This window comes from Phoenix dactylifera, chromosome 3, assembly GCF_051530095.1.
Source record: "Phoenix dactylifera cultivar Ajwa chromosome 3, Ajwa_hap1_PhDact_Kaust_v1.1, whole genome shotgun sequence".
In the NCBI taxonomy this organism is placed as follows: Eukaryota; Viridiplantae; Streptophyta; class Magnoliopsida; order Arecales; family Arecaceae; genus Phoenix; species Phoenix dactylifera.
In genome coordinates, this window is record NC_143192.1 from 34,088,710 (window position 1) to 34,106,132 (window position 17,423).

The following is a 17,423-nucleotide window of genomic DNA, read 5'->3' on the forward strand; positions in this document are numbered from 1 at the left end:
ACTTCATCACATCGGAGTTTGTGAAGATGTTCTGGTGATGAATAAATACCATGTTATTTATAATTGATTCAAATACATTTACAATCAACAATTGATTGGATTTAGGACATAATTTCCAACAGAATCTTTAGTGAACATCGTGAGGCAAGAGAAAAAGGAACCAATGGTGGTCTAATGGTGATCGGCAAACCTATCGGTGAGGCGAAAGTGGGTACGAGGGTATGTAAATAACCGTTCAAGTCAAACAGGGTTGAACAGGGTATGTAAATAAACTCCTGCTCCAAATTAAATAGGGCTCCCTTTTCTTTATTATTCTACTCTAAATTTTATATCGAAGCCAAGTGGACGAGGTCTCATTATTATGGGCTGACTGTTGCAAGAGAGAATTTAGATTCGTTCACTTAGACAAAGCCAACAAAGACACGACAGATAAGCTTTGAATCTGCGTGGTAGAAAAGACGTGATGGGTTTTCCTTTCCTTCTTTCTGTCTTCTTGTTCAGTTACATGCATCTCTGATGATACTCCTAGTGATACCTCTCTGTTTAGCAACTAAAGGTTCTAGATCTGGATGGCGCATCCTCAAGTATTAGAACCTAGAAAATTATAGTGCAGGTGCCTTCCTTTCTCACTCACACAAAAAAAAAAAAAAGGATCTCCAGCAATCTATCATTACTTTCAGGTTTCTACATATGGATTTTATCCTTCAGCTGCAATTTGTTGTTGTGCTGATTGCCTTTGTTTCCCTATATCATCTATGGATTGAAAGGATTATGAGTAAGAAAACTAGGGTTAAGGAGCCCCCCAAACCATCAGGTGCCTTGCCCATAATCGGCCACCTTCATCTCCTCAGGAGGCGAAAGCCCCTCGCCCATGTGTTCTGAGATATGGCTGATAAATATGGGCGAGTCTTTATGCTTCATTTCGGTATGCGTCGCACGCTCATCGTCAATAGCTGGGAGGCAGCAAAGGAGTGCCTCGCTACCAATGACAAAGTCTTCGCTACCCGTCCCGGCAACGCCGCCGGGAAGCATATGGGCTACAACTATGCCATGGTAGGCTTCGCACCTTACGGTTCCTACTGGCGCTCGATCCGCAAGATATTGATGGTAGAGCTTCTCTCAAACGCCCGTCTCGAGACTCTCAAGTATGTCCGATCCACGGAGATGGACACATGCATGAGAGACCTGCATGAGCTGTGGCTCAGGAACAACGGAAGACCGGTCAGGGTGGAGATGAAACAATGGCTGGGGGATCTGGCCTACAACATAGTGGTTAGAGTTGTGGCTGGGAAGCGTTACTTCGGCTCGGGTGCAGGCTCGGATTAGGCATGGCGGTTTCGGAAGGCCATCAGCCGGATCTTCGGCCTTCTGGATGCGTTTGTGGCGTCTGACATGTTCCCCTTCCTCAAGTGGATGGATTGGCGGGGACATGAGAGCTCAATGAAGTCGGCTGCTCAAGAAGCGGATTCTTTCATGACTGGATTGCTCGAGGAGCATCGACAAAGGCGACCTTCTGGCAGGGCTACTGGTGCTCCCTGTTGGGAGAATACGGTTTTTCCCCAGCAATATAGTAACCCCGCCTCTAAAAGGCCGCATAGCCGCCGACCTTGGACGACTGAGGTCGGCGTCCGACCTCGGAACGTCCGACCTCAGAACCTCCGACCTGGAGAATTTCCGACCCCAGAGGTCTGTCCTTGTCGACCACCTACTACGGCCGTACCCCTCCGAGGTCCGGCCGAGGGTCATATCCTGCCACTGCCCCAGCATTTATTACGCATGACCTCTGCAAACTCCCGGTTCACTCAACAATTAATGCGAATCTCCGGCCTACTCAACAATTAATGCGAATCTCCGGCTTACTCAACAATTAATGCGCACCTCCGGCTTACTCAACAATTAATGCGCATGGTTCCTACTATCTACGGACCCACGGCTCTCCACGGCAAATCAGCTCCGCGGAGTCCAGTCAACCGTGATAAGTCTCTGATCTCGGCCTTATCTCTGACATCAATGCAATGATTCACCCGATCGTGTGCCAGTCTAAGCAACATGCCGAGCCGTACGACGGTCTCGCCCCATCACATCACAAGTAAACCGACCCCCCTATAAAAAGGAACCCTTACTTCTCAAAGGGGGGTTGGACATAGAAAACTCAAAAAATACTGTTCTCCTCTTTCTCCTTTAAACACAGATTGCCCCCCTCTGACTTAAGCATCGGAGGGCCGGCGCCGGAAAACCCGGCCACCGGCTTTTCTGCAGGCACCCCGACGGAGGACGCCGCCCGCCGACGGACCGCCACTTTCCTGTGTCCACCTGCCGCTCCCCCTCCTCGACCGACGACCGCCCCCGGGTCCAATTTTCAGCAACAGTTGGCACTAGAGGAAGGGCCCGAGTCGCGATCATGAAGTTGAGAAGTAAGGGAGCCTCCAATATCTCCCGGCGTCCCCCACAAAGTCCTGGACACTCCGTCCAGAATTCGCCTACTCCGGCTGACCCGGTTCCTCAGGTCCAGCCGGAGCAATTCAATGCTCTGGTGCAGCAAGTCCAGGCCCTGGCCGCTGCCGTTCAAGGCCTGCGGCGCGAGGAAGCCTTACCAACGCTCCCCCCGCAGGCCCAGATCTTGCCGGAGTTTCCTCCCAACGGCCCGATTCTCCCAGGCCAGAACCTTCATGGCTCCTCCAAGGCCAACAATGAAGGGCGGGCCTCCCCCCAGAGAGAGATGCCGGGGGAAGGACTCAACAGAAGACCCCAACCCTCTGAAGCCGAATCAGCCCCAGATCACTGCGAGCCGGAGCAAACCACGGTGACGATTCCACGGGTTGGGGAGCTCGACAGGAAAGTCGAGCACTTGGAGCGCCAGATCGAAGCGCTCCACAGTAAGAAGGCAAGACAAGAGGGGGATTTTGAATTCACCACTAAGTCCCCCTTCTCCCGCCAGATCGAGGATGAGCCGGTCCCCGCGAGGTTCAAGATGCCTCAAGTAGAGCCCTACAGCGGAATCACCGATCCCCTCGACCACTTGGAGAGCTACCGAGCTCTCATGGCCCTACAAGGATCCTCGAAGGCCGTACTTTGTAAGGCCTTCCCGGCAACACTTCGAGGGACGGCTCGGCTTTGGTTTTCTAGACTAAAGCCGAGCACGGTATCTTCCTTCGAGCAACTCGGCAAGCAGTTTGCTACCAATTTTGCTGTCAGCCGACGCCAACGGCGGACGTCGGATTCCCTCCTGGATATCAAGCAGAAGGAGGGAGAATCCCTCAAGGAGTATCTAGACCGTTTTACCGCCGCCACGTGGGAAGTTCGCGAGCTGAACCAGTCAATAGCCATGTCGGCTCTAAAGACTGGGGCTCGCTCTTATCGATTCCTCTTCTCTATCAAGAAGAGCTTTCCGGCCGACTTCACCGAGATGCTGGCCCGAGCTCGGAAGTATGCTAAGGCCGAGGAGGCAATCGCCTCCAGGCGGGGTGCGATTGAGCCCGCCTCAAGGAGGCAGAAGAAACGCCGCGAGGAGCGCGGCCGCCAAAGAAGCCGATCCCCCCGCCGAGAGAAGAACCTCCTCCGACTAAGAAGCCCGCCTCGGCAGCGGGGACAACCTCAACAGAGGACCCCACCTCGACCAAGGTCCCCACCGCGGCCTCGGACGTACCCGGGGAGGTACGAGAATTATACACCTGTCAATGCTCCCCGGGCCGAGATCTTGATGGAAATCGAAGGTCGGGACTTCTTCCGACCTCCGCCTCCTATGCGGGATACAGGAGTTCCCCGCAATCCCAGGAAGTACTGCCGCTTCCACCGAGACCGCGGGCACGACACGGAGGATTGCTTTCAGCTCCGGGACGAGATAGAGGCACTTATTCGCCGTAGAGTACTCAATCGGTTCGTAAGGAACCGACGTGAGGAAAGGAGGCCAGCGGAAAACGCCACATTGCCCGAAAATCCGGACGACAATAGGCCTATCGCCGGCACCATCAATATAATCGGAGGAGCCTCGGCGGAGGATCAGCCCAAAGAGTCTCCCCGAAGCGCCCGCGCACTGCTGAAGTCATTTCGTTCTCGGACGAGGATTTGGAAGGGGTTGAGACCCCCCACGATGACGCTGTGGTCATCTCCATGATTGTAAATAAATTTGATGTAAAACATGTCCTAGTTGACAATGGAAGTTCAGCCAACATTTTGTACTACCATGCCTACCAAAAAATGGGGTTACCAGAAGGACAGCTCCGAAAAATTAATGCCCCACTGGTCGGGTTTACCAGAGACCCGGTCCCAGTCGAGGGCGAGGTCAGCTTTCTTGTTACGGTCGGCCTCGCCCCTCAGGAAAGCACTGTGAGGACGGACTTTCTTGTGGTCCGTCTGCCCTCAGTCTACAACGCCATCCTTGGGCGACCGGGGCTAAATGCCCTCCGAGCCGTGGTCTCAACCCGCCATCTACTCATGCGATTCCCCACCGGCTAAGGAGTAGGCGAGGTCCGCGGGGATCAGCTGGCCGCCAAGCAGTGCTACATGGCGGCTCACAGAGTGAAGCAACCAACTGAGGCGCCGACTCAGGCAACGGGCCCCTCGCTACCCATAGAAACCCTGGACGCAAGGGACGACATCTGGAAGAAGCAAGTAGAGCCCAGTGAGCTTCTCGTTCAAGTTCCTCTACGAGAAAATTTTCCCGAGCTAACTGTGCAGGTCGGCTCCGGCCTTGGCGTCCGCGAGAGGGATCACCTCATCAGCTTTCTGCGGGACAATGCTGATGTCTTCGCCTGGTCGCCCGCCGATGTACCAGAAATTGACCCTGAGGTCATGGTCCATCGACTCCAGGTGAAGCCGACCAGCAGACCTGTGAAGCAGAAAAAGAGGAGCTCCGCCCTGAAACGACAACGAGCTGCAGCCGAGGAAGTGGATAAACTCCTTGAAGCTGGCTTCATCCGGGAGGTCTCCTACCCAGACTGGCTCGCCAACATAGTCCTCGTGAAGAAGGCCAATGAAAAATGGCGCATGTGCGTGGACTACACTGACCTGAACAAGGCTTGTCCGAAGGATAGTTTCCCCCTTCCAAGCATCGACCAGCTCGTCGATTCCACCTCAGGACATCAATTGCTGACCTTCATGGATGCCTTCTCAGGATACAATCAAATCCGAATGGCGCCAGAAGACGAGGAGAAGACGGCCTTCATCACCGACAAGGGCACCTATTGCTACAAGGTGATGCCTTTCGGTCTGAAGAACGCCGGAGCCACATATCAGAGGCTGGTCAGCCAAATTTTTGAGGATCAGATCGGCCGAAATATGGAAGTCTACGTGGATGACATATTGGTGAAGAGCCGAGTGGCGGAGCACCATGTAGCTGACCTCAACGAAACATTCTCCAAGCTCAGGAGGTACCGGATGAAGCTCAACCCAGCAAAGTGCGCGTTCGGAGTTACCTCAGGCAAATTTTTGGGTTTCATAGTGACGCAGCGCGGAGTTGAAGCCAACCCCGAGAAAATCCGAGCGCTGCAAGAGATGACGCCTCCAAAGACAGTCAAAAAAGTGCAGCGGCTTACCGGACGGGTTGCCGCCTTGGGGAGATTTGTCTCCCGATCGGCTGAGCGCTGCCTCCCATTCTTCAAGATCCTTAAGCGGCCAAAGGACTTCTTGTGGTCAGAAGAATGCCAGGAGGCCTTTGAAGAACTCAGGCGCCTTCTGGCCTCTCCCCCGCTACTCACCAAGCCTCGGCGGGACGAAGTTCTTTACTTATACCTGGCCGTCTCCCCGGTAGCAGTAAGCTCAGTCCTGGTCCGGGAAGAGGACAAGCTCCAAAAGCCGGTCTACTACATCAGCCGGATCCTCAGGGATGCTGAGACCTGATACTCTAAACTTGAGAAGACAATTTTTGCCCTTATCATCTCGGCTCGGAGACTCCGGCCTTATTTTCAAGCACATACAATAGTCATACTGACCGACTAGCCTATGAAGCAGATATTGCAAAGGTCGGATCGTGCGGGGAGGATCGCCAAGTGGGCGGTCGAGCTCGGAGAGTTCGACCTCGAAAATCGGCCCAGGCCGGCCATTAAAGCTCAAATACTCGCCGACTTTCTCGTGGAATGCACCTTGCCTGACGACCCCGAGCTACCGTCTGCACCTATGGAGGGAACCCCGAGGCTACCATGGGTCCTATATTCGGACGGGTCCTCAACTTCGGGGGGTAGCGGAGCTGGACTCATCCTCACCAGCCCGGATGGAATGGTGGCCGAGCAAGCCTTACGCCTCGAGTTTCCGGCCTCAAACAATGAGGCAGAGTACGAGGCGCTCATTGCTGGGCTCAAATTGGCAAAGAAACTGAAAGTGGAAGATCTGAAGGCCTTCAGCGATTCCCAGCTGATAGTGAGCCAAGTCCAGGGAGACTTTGAAGCAAAAGAGCTATCGATGCAGAAATATCTCCAAAAAGTGCGGGAACTCACGTCTGCCTTAGGCTCTTTCAGCATCCAGCACATTCCCAGAGCGGAGAATCTCAGGACGGACCAGTTCTCTAAACTAGCGACCTCCCGCATGAGTGAGCTTTCCAAGAAGACAACGCTCGAGTATCTTCAGATACCCAGCACGGAGGAACCCGAACCCACCATGTGCATCGACTTCGAGCCGAGCTGGATCGACGGGTTCATCCGCTATCTCCAGGACGGAACCCTCCCTCATGATGAGACAGAGGCTCGCCGGATCAGGCGCCAAGCTTTCCGGTATGTCCTGTATGAAAACAGGCTCTATCGTCGATCATTCACTTCTCCTTCTCAGATGTCTCCGCCCCTCTGAGGCGACTATGCCCTTCGAGAGGTCCATGAAGGAATTTGCGAAAATCACCTGGGAGGTCGGGCGTTAGCCCATAAGATCCTGCGACAAGGATATTACTGGCCCACGCTCTAGAAGGATGCGACGGACTTCGTTCGGAAGTGCGACCGGTGCCAACGGAACGCCAACATCCAACGCCGACCTTCGGCCCTGCTAACTTCAATCATCGCCCCCTGGCCGTTTGCCCAGTGAGGGATCGACATTCTGGGACCCTTTTTTCTGACCACCGGGCAAAGAAAATTTCTGGTCGTCTCCATCGACTACTTCACCAAATGGGTTGAAGCTGAACCTGTGGCCCGAATCACCGAGCAAAAGATGCGGAACTTCGTGTGGAAGTCTATAATCTGCAGATTCGGACTCCCCTGTATCCTTATATCTGACAATGGTCGGCAGTTCGACAACGTCCACTTCAGAGAATTTTGCTCCGAGCTCGGCATCGACCACCGCTTCACCTCGGTCGCCCATTCCCAGACAAACGGAGAAACTGAGGTAACTAATCGTACCATTTTGCAGGGACTCAAGGCTAGGCTCGATCGATCCAAAGGACAGTGGGTCGAGGACTTGTACAACGTCCTCTGGGCATACCGGACTACGTTTCGATTGCCCACAGGAGAGACCCCCTTCAACCTAGCGTATGGCACAGAGGCTGTCATCCCGCTGGAAATCGGCCTCCCTTCTTCAAGGGTGGAGCACTACGACCCCGACTCCAACTCTTTCCGACTCAGGAATAATCTGGATCTCGTTGAAGAGACACGAGAGGTCGCCCGGGTCCGTATGGCAAGATACCAACAGAAAACGGCCCAATACTACAACTCCAGAGTCAAGCCCAAGCTCTTCAAAGTAGGGGACCTCGTCCTCAGGAGAGCCGAGGCTTCTCAGCCAACTGAGCAGGGAAAGCTCGCCCCAAATTGGGAAGGGTCGTATCAAATCGCCCGAGTACAACGGCCCAGAGCATACAAGTTGAAATCTCTCGAAGGGACTCCAATTCCGCGAAGCTGGAACTCCGAGAATCTATGAATGTACTACCAATGAAACCCCTAAGGGTTCTAGGCAATCAGGAACATGGACTCAGTCTCCTTTTTATAATGATTCGTCCATTTCAATGATTATGATTATCTCTTCTAATGTCAGGTCGTTTGTGATCCTCAGATTCCTCGACTAAGGTCGGGATGCCTCGAGGCTCGACCGTAGAGTCCCAAACTCCCTCGACCTCGGGAAGTGTCGCAGGACGATAAAGTATCGACTTAGCGCAAGATTCCCCGACAAGGTCGGGATGCCCCGAGGGTCGACCGTAGAGTCCCAAACTCCCTCGACCTCGGAAAGCGTCGCAGGTCGATAGAGCGTTCCCAGACCCATCGACCTAACGTATGATTCCTCGACTAAGGTTGGGATGCCCCGAGGGTCGACCGTAGAGTCCCAAACTTCCTCGACCTCGAAAAGCGTCGCAGGTCGATAGAGCGTTCCCAGACCCATCAACCTGACGTACGGTTCCTCGACTAAGGTCGAGATGCCCCGAGGATCGACCGTAGAGTCCCAAACTTCCTCGACCTCGGAAAGCGTCGCAGGTCGATAGAGCATTCCCAGACCCATCGACCTGACGTACGGTTCCTCGACTAAGATCGAGATGCCCCGAGGGTCGACCGTAGAGTCCCAAACTCCCTCGACCTCGGAAAGCGTCACAGGTCGATAGAGCGTTCCCAGACCCATCGACCTGGCGCACGATTTCTCGACTAAGGTCGGGATGCCCCGAGGTTCGACCGTAGAGTCCCAAACTCCCTCGACCTCGGGATGTATCGCAGATCGATAGAGCGTTCCCAGACCCATCGACCTGACGCAAGATTCCTCGACTAAGGTCGGAATGCCCCGAGGGTCGACCGTAGAGTCCCAAACTCCCTCGACCTCGGGAAGAGTCGCAGATTAATGGAGCATTCCCAAACCCCCTCAACCTCGGCGGGCGCCATCGGGTTCGTAAGAAGCCCGAGTTCTTCGAAAGTCAAAGAATGACTCCGAAAGTCGGCAAGGAAATAAGGCAACCCACTCCGCTACGAGGAGCGCAACTTTGGAAATGCAAAAGGTACATCCCACTTGATGCTCGCCTTGTTATATTTATCTACGTGTTGCCAGCAAAATCCCGACTAAAATCGAGACCTTATTTTGGCCAAAGTCGGATTGCTCCTACAAGTCGGTTTAAGACTAATCTCCCACTGACCTTATGCATGCTCCGTCTACTGAACCTCCACGACAACTTATGTAAGCCTTCGTAAACAAGGGCCCAATTCGGCCCCCATACACAGACTCCAATATCGACCTATGAAGATAACCTCGACCGCGGGCGTACTGATCGAGCTCAAGAAGATCGAGGTATCCTCTACAGGTTCCGACCCCGCTCGCCGAAATCTCGGCGTGGTCCGAGGGCGATAACTATGAAAGCCCTGACGACGATTTGATTATTGGCTCCCCATCGGGGGACAGCACTAACCTTTTTATAGACCTACAGTCCAAAAGCCGAGCTCGAAAGCTCGGCGAAACTCCCAGATAGCGGCCTATGCAAGTCTAGCACGGCCCCACTCGGAGGCCTGAGGCCCGAGCTCGGTGCCTCAAAAATCCAAAAGCTAAACACGGCGACCTCTGCAATCTTCAAGTCCGAGCTGCAGGACTTAGGAAAGTTTCCTAAGAATCTAAGCTCGGAGCTCCCTCTGGTTAGTGTAATCAGAACTTAGGAAAGCGAAACATAATCAAAAAAGAACATGCCTTTATCAAGTAGCTCGAAAGCTATGTTAAGGGTCGGTAAAACAATAAGTTAAACTCCCGGCCTCGTTTACAACAAAGGAAGACAAAGAGAGATAAGCGCGAAGTGACAAAAGGAATTTTTCATTGATGAAATGCCAAAAGGCTAAGTACAGAATTGAAGGCCGACCTCGATTACAATGGAAAGAAGAAATAAATCTAAGTCCTAAGGGGCGGCGGTCGCGCCGGCGTCACCCTCGGGGTCATCTATGGCGATGACTGGAGGGTCTTCAGCGGGCACGGGCTCGGGGTCTGCGGCAGGGGCCTCGGCGGGTGCCTCGAAAACCCCCTCTAACTCGGCCACCGCCACCGCAGGCTCGGCTGCGTCCAACTCGGCCGACTCCACCTCGGATGCCAGGGCGGCGGGAACGTCGTCAGAATCGGAGTTATAACCCAGCCTCATCCTCGGGCGAACCGTTGAAAGATCGAGCTGGGGGCAGAATCGGGCCATCTGCCTCCGGAAGTTCTCGAAGCCTCGGAGGAACCCGTCGACGGTTTCCTCCTCTAACATGTCGCGAAACTCCTCCAATTCTTTGAAGGAGTCTACGGCATGTTCGGCTCGCTCGAGCGCCCTCCTTTCTCGAGCCTCCAGTTGCTCGACCTTGAGGCGCAGGACCCCGCCCTCGTACCTGAGTCCCGCGACCTCGGATTGGACCTCCCCCAGGCGCGCCTCCGAGGCGCGCAGAGCTGACTTGGCCAAGGAGTGGGCAGCCCTTTCTTCCTCAAGCACCTCGACCATTGCAAGGCGCCCGGCCTCAGTGGCCTCCCTCCGCGCCTCGGCCTCGGCCAGCGCCGCCCCCAACTCGGCAATCTTCTTCTTAGCCAGCTCCAATTGCCGGCTGACTTGCCGAGTCTCTTCTTGACACCCTTGGGCAATGAATACCAGGGTGTCGACTTCGTTGATGTGCTGCAAGAGAAAAAGGGTAAAGCGATTACGAGTTGAAAAACATATAACATGTTCGCCAATAGCCTAAGAAAAATTGGGAAAGTAGCTTACCTGAGCGGTATTGCGGTAGGTACCGTCGACAATCTCTTCCAGCGGCAAGTTCCGGAACTCGGCCCGGTCCGCTGGAAGCATCGCACGCCGAAACACGGCGCGTGCAACATCGGCATCATGGATGGCCGAGCTCCCCTCGAGGAGTGGGGACCCTGGCTCGGCCGACTCCTCCCTAAGGACCCTTGAAGAGCTCGGCTCGTCCGAGCTAGGGACCTCGGGGCCTCTGATTTCGGGGCCTCTAGTCGGCTCAGGCCCCGGGCACCGTAAGTGGATTACGGTCGCCCCTCCCCCCCCCCCGCTGGGCGACGGGGGCGGGACAGAGAGGGGCCGCTGGGCCCGCGTCGCCGGCGGCCCGTGTCCGCCCCTGATCAACTACGAAGGCCCCCGCCTCCGGGCCTCCCATCCCGGCCGATGTGGAAGCACCGGCCGACCTCGACTTCTTCCGAGGTTGGGGAATAGCCCCCCCGGCCTCGGCCTCCCGCCTCTTCAGTCGAGAGAAGAGGGACGTGTTGCTGGTCGGCATGTGGGAGATGTCTGAAACCAAAAATTTTCTTAAGTGTCAGACCAATGTTAGTAAGAAGAGAAAACAGATAAAAACAAAGCGATGCGACTACTCTTACCCTCGGGGCGCGCCGAACTCCAGCCCACGCTCGCCAAGGCGTCCTCCCGTAGGAGCTCGGTTAGGTTGAACCCCTTTCCGAGGGTCCGTAGGGAGTCCAAGACCCTCAGCTCCCTCTCTGAGGGCTCGGAGAGCCTGTTGAGAGCTTTCAACCGAGGGTGCCCCCACCTCGGGTTGAACCCCCACAGCACCTCGGACGCAAGAAAGAAAAATTTCCCCTTCCACTCATGAATAGAGGAAGGGGCACCCTGAAAGAGTGACATACCGCCCCGAAAGGCGAAGTATAGCCACCCCGCATCCGCCGGGTTTTTCTTTAATAAAAAACACCGGCGGAAAATACTCACCGAGGTCGGGATCCCGTGCGCAAGACACAAGGACAAGAACCCGATTATGGTCCTCCACGAGTTTGGAGCAAGCTGTGCTGGAATGAGTTGATACTCTATCAGCAAGTTGTTCACGAACTCGTGAACAGGGAACCGCAGACCGGCCCAGAGCGTCTCGCGATGGATCGCGATCCGACCTGGGGGTGGCCGCGTCACCCTATCCTCCGGCCCCGCAGTTTCGAGACGAAACCTGGGCTGGAAGAAGAACTGGGAGCGGATTAACTCCAACTCCTCCCCCGACAAACTCGACCCCACCTCATCTGGACCAAGACCCATTTACAGAGAAATGAAATAAACTAAAGATAAAGGGAGTAAGGAGGAGGAGGAAGAGGAACCCTAGCTAACACAGGGTGGAAACCTACGGAAAAGTCGCCGGAAATCGCTCCGGGCACCGTCGGCAAGATTTGGTCGAAAGGTGGAGTGAAGGAGGAAACGGCAAAAACAAAAGGCAACCAAATAGAACTCTTAGGGCAGATTCGTGGGGTTTATATAGACCCCCCTGACGGCCCAAATCGGCGGTTTCGGTTCCCACCCCTCGTCTGGATTGCGCCACGTGTCGGCCTCGGAAGCCGAAGCACCGCATTCACTCCAGATCAATAAGTCGGGTACAAAATCGAAGCGCCGTCCCATCGAATCTCACGGCCTCATCATGGGTCCGCAAAACCGGACCACCTTGAAAGACGAGCGGACGTCACCCCCACTCCCTTCATTTAATAAGCCTCAGGGACACGTGGAGTGCCGATGTAACCTCAGCCTCCCCAGATCACTATCCTGCCAATACGAGCTCAGAAACATCCGACCTCGGATCATGCCGCGTGTTCATTTTGAGGCGCGAAACGGCGTACCTATTTAAGAGGGGGGCCTCGACCACGAGATCGAGGCGCCGCCCCATTGGGCCCAGGGACCCTCATCATGAGTTCGTCGTACGAAGCGATCTCGGAGATCCAAAGGGCGCTGTCCCCGTTGTAGCTGCTTCGGGATGCGTAAGGACGCAGACCCCGTTATAAGTTCACCATGTAGAGCGATCTCGAAGGGCCAAAGGGCGCAGACTCCGTTATAAAAGCTTCAAGGTGCGTAAGGGTGCGTGATCCCCTTCGGCTTCAATAACCACAATGACAACTTCTACTTCCCACGTCCGAGCTTGCAAGCCGCTCGAACTCGGAAGTCGGGGGGTAGTGTTGGGGGAATACGGTTTTTCCCCCCAGCAATATAGTAACCCCGCCTCTAAAAGGCCGCATAGCCGCCGACCTTGGACGTCTGAGGTCGGCGTCCGACCTCGGAACGTCCGACCTCAGAACCTCCGACCTGGAGAATTCCCGACCACAGAGGTCTGTCCTTGTCGACCACCTACTACGGCCGTACCCCTCTGAGGTCCGGCCAAGGGCCATATCCTGCCACTGCCCCAGCATTTATTACGCATGACCTCTGCAAACCCCCGGTTCACTCAACAATTAATGCGAATCTCCGGCCTACTCAACAATTAATGCGAATCTCCTGCTTACTCAACAATTAATGCGCACCTCCGGCTTACTCAACAATTAATGCGCATTGCTCCTACTATCTACGAACCCACGTCTCTCCACGGCAAATCAGCTCAGCGGAGTCCAGTCAACCGTGATAGGTCTCTGATCTCGGCCTTACCTCCGACATCAATGCAATGATTCACCCGATCGTGTGCCAGTCCAAGCAACATGCCGAGCCGTACGACGGTCTCGCCCCATCACATCACAGGTAAACCGACCCCCTATAAAAGGGAACCCTTGCTTCTTAAAGGGGGGTTGGACACAGAAAACTCAAAAAATACTGTTCTCCTCTTTCTCCTTTAAACACAGATTGCCCCCCTCTGACTTAAGCATCGGAGGTTCGGCGCTGGAAAACCCGGCCACCGGCTTTTCTGCAGGCACCCCGACGGAGGACGCCGCCCGCCGACGGACCGCCACTCCCCTGTGTCCACCTGCCGCTCCCCCTCCTCGACCGACGACCGCCCCCGGGTCCAATTTCCAGCAACACTCCCCAAGATTTCATGGACGTGATGCTATCAATAGTGGAAGATGCTGAGTTCTCTGAATCGAACGCGGACACCGTTATTAAAGCTACTTCTCTGGTATTGTTCATAACTCCCTCTAATTGTTTTTATTTCTTTAAAAAATTTTAGAAGATAAATCTCAACTTTTATATCAATTTTGTCGCCTGTTATTTCGTCTGATTCTTCTCGAATAGAGAGCTGCGCTCAATTAAAGTCTTACTTGAAAAAGAAACCTCCGATTTGACCAGCCTGTTTCACGCCCCAAAAGTTGAAATTTGGGCTTGATCGCTACAGATACCAAAAAGCATAGATCTCAAAAAAAATATATTGAATTTAAAAAAAAAATCATCTTAATCGAACGTCGTATGAACAAGTTATGGTCTTCGAAAGTTTGGCTTACGACTCGACTTTCCAATATGATTAATCTTACTCCTGAACCTTGTTCAGCCCTATTCGTAGTGGCCAAGATAGTCCGCATCGAGTCAGAAAATTATCCTGGATTTGCTAATTATTTTGAGGATTGTTTTGGTTGTGCCTCATAGTTGCTTTCCCAATGTAGATGATGTTGATTTATTTGCTCGGTAGATGATTATTATGAGGAGGTTTTTTTGGCTCTATCATTTCAAAATTCCTGAGCTTTGCTAAATGAAATTTGATGTTTCTGCGGTGTCTAGCAGTTGTGTCTAAATCAGATAATTGATATACATAATTAAGCTGCTGAGTTGGAAAATGTTACATGCATCTCCATGTAGGAGATTATGTTTGGAATTTCTGATGCCAGAGCCACCAACAAATCTATTGTGGAGTCATAGCACCAAATCTGATATGCATAGCACCACCAAATACTTGGAAGAAATATAATTTAAAAAATTACCTAGGTCAAACATTCACAAAAGGCTTGAGCTCAAGCCATGCCTAGGAGTAGATTTTCACACCATATGAAGGCAATATGCTTCTCATTTATAATGACTAGCATTAGGATAAGCCGCTTGCTGAACCATGGACACAAATTAGTTTCAATTAAAACAGCAACCGGATGTTTTGGTTGATACACCAATAAACTATTGTCCCATACCGAGAGTACCGTACGGTTCCAATACCAAACTGAAACTCAAGAGATGGACACCTAATCTTAGTACATTAACTCGACTTTGTACCAGTGTACGAACAATATATCAGCATGGTACCAATACTATATCCTGTATCGAGATTGTTAACCTTGAAACACTTAACAACCATATGCTAAACAAATTGATTCTCATTTTACTTCTCAAATATTAAAAGTAGTAGAAGAAGAAAAGAGAGCCACATGCCAAATTGTGTGTCTCTAAACCAGCTGAGCCAAAATCCAGTTGGCCCTTCGTTGTGGGTTTTTGTTTTAGTCTTTTTCCTTTGGAAGGCTCTCATAATGGGTGGCACGGACACAACAACCACCTCCCTCTCCTGGACCCTTGCACTCCTGGTGAACAATCCACAGGTGCTCAAGAAAGCCCAGGATGAGATAGATGCGGTCGTCGGCAAGGATCGGCGATGAATCCGATGTCAAGAACCTGGTTTACCTCCAAGCCATCGTGAAAGAAGTATTTCGCCTGCACCCAGCTGCCCCGTTGCTCGTGCCCCATGAAGCCATGGCGGACTGCCGGATAAGTGGCTACCACGTCCCCGCCGGCACCCGCTTGCTCGTCAATGTGTGGAAGCTGCAGCGAGACCTCGGCGTGTGGCCCGAACCTGATGAGCTTCGGCCTGAGAGGTTCCTGTCTGCGCCTCATGCCGGCGTCGACGTCCGGGGCCAGCATTTCGAGCTCATCCCCTTCGGGTCTGGCCGGAGGTCATGCCCGGGGATCTCCTTCGCTCTCCAAGTGATGCACCTGACCCTTGCTCGGCTGATCCAGGGCTTTGAGCTGGAGACTCCAGGTGGTGGGCCTTTGGAGATGGCGTATGACCTTGGGTTGCCTTACCCCAATACTACTCCATTGGAGGTCCTGCTCCGCCCGCGCCTAGCCGATATACTTTATGAATGATTGTGCATGGAGACAACTGATGATGATGTTGGCGGAAGCAAGTTTCTTTCAAGAATCCTGCATGTATGGATTAACAAACACTTCTAATTAATGCTAGTCCCATAAAATCTACCAAGGCTTTTTCCAAGAGACGCGGGGGTGACCTCATTCAAAATGACTAGCTAGAAGATATTAGTTGAATTTCTTGATTACGTGGCAAAAAGGTAGCGCGGGCATTACCCAATAATTTCCTATAATGTGAGGATTTTTTGCTCTTACAACCGCATCTTACGGTAATTTCTATCTTTCCTTTTAATTATATTCTTTCTTTTCTTAAATTTTCATTAATTCAACCGTATTAATTATTTGCAATTAAATTTCACTTGTGACTGATTCCAAGTAATGCAGATTCATGCTAGTTTCTTTCATGAATGCTGCTTGCATGGAACCGTAAAGGCTTTAATCAATACTCATTCCATGAGAAGGGGACTGCCATGTAGCAAACTACAAGGATCAAAAAGGCATTAAGAAAAAATATAAAAAAAAGACAGAATAGTATAAATCTTTATTTGTAATTCTTCTGAATTTTTCTGAATATTTATTTATCTGAATTGTTGCCAAACTTGCGACAAAGTTTTCCAAATCTCTTATCCCTGCCAAACAGTTCCCAAAAGCCTGAACTTGGGAATGTTGCTGTCATTATTAATGCATGTACCATAAGTTTGAGAGATATTATCTGTGGAAATAATCACGAAAATCTAAAATTTTTAAATCAGGTAACCATAATGGCTGTGTAAGACCCCTTCAATTTTTCTCTTGATTCTTTCCTCTCGTACCATGGATTCAAAGTAAATATAACGTAAAACTAAATTCAGCATTAAGAAATCTCAATCCGAATAGAATCAACACCATATAATCCCATGCAATCAAGAAACAACAATGGGAAGAAAGGAGGTTTAACCTATTCTTTAATTAGGTTTTATCTAATCCGATAGTAACAAAGATAATAACATATAACTTTAGAGCGGCTCAATTCCATCACCTTAAGCCAAGAACTAACCAATCAAAGCACGGATTATACCTTGGAAGCAAAATAATTATTTAACAAGGACGAGGGAGAAGGGTATTCTAGGCCATCATGATTTTATCTAATCATAACCTAATGGAGAAAACAGAATATATTTAATAATCCCAAGAAAAATTATTTACACAATTAATCACTGACAAGAAATTCAGATTGCAAGATCAAATATAAAACATGAATTTTCTTCATGTAGGATTTGGGCCGTCACAAAATTTAGATAATTATTTAATCCAAAAATTAGGAAAGTTTATTAAACACTCCTTGGAGGCATTTTTTTAAGCCTGAGGAGCAGTGAGCGGGGTAGGGTAAAGTGAAAAAGAATGGTATTCTTGCAACTAGATTAAGGTTTTCTTTATGCCCATAGACCATCACAAATTAATCCAAGCTCTGATACCCCATGTAAATAAGAATCATATTGTCAAGATTCATTATGGAATGAACAGGATGATAGAGTAAGGATAGAGCATATCTATTGATGCCGTATACCGATGTCAAAACCTTCAAAGAAGAATGGCCAGGCCATTTTCTCCCCAGCCAGGAACTTGATGGAGAATATCTTTATGATTTTGTAGCTGTGCGAAGAGGGACCTGAACCCAGTAATATATAGACTCCTCTTTATGAGTCCTATCCATCAAGCAAGTCCAATTTTATTTATAACTATATGTTAGAAATGGATTCCTGCATAGGTATACCAGATTTATAGGTCTTATTAA

The 17,423-nt window shown here is 51.4% G+C and overlaps 1 pseudogene; it reads left to right on the forward strand.

Annotated features, from left to right (window-relative positions):
- The first annotated feature begins 540 nt into the window (after positions 1-540).
- Positions 541-15,797, forward strand: LOC148714331 (xanthotoxin 5-hydroxylase CYP82C4-like; annotated as a pseudogene).
- Positions 15,798-17,423: the final 1,626 nt, after the last annotated feature.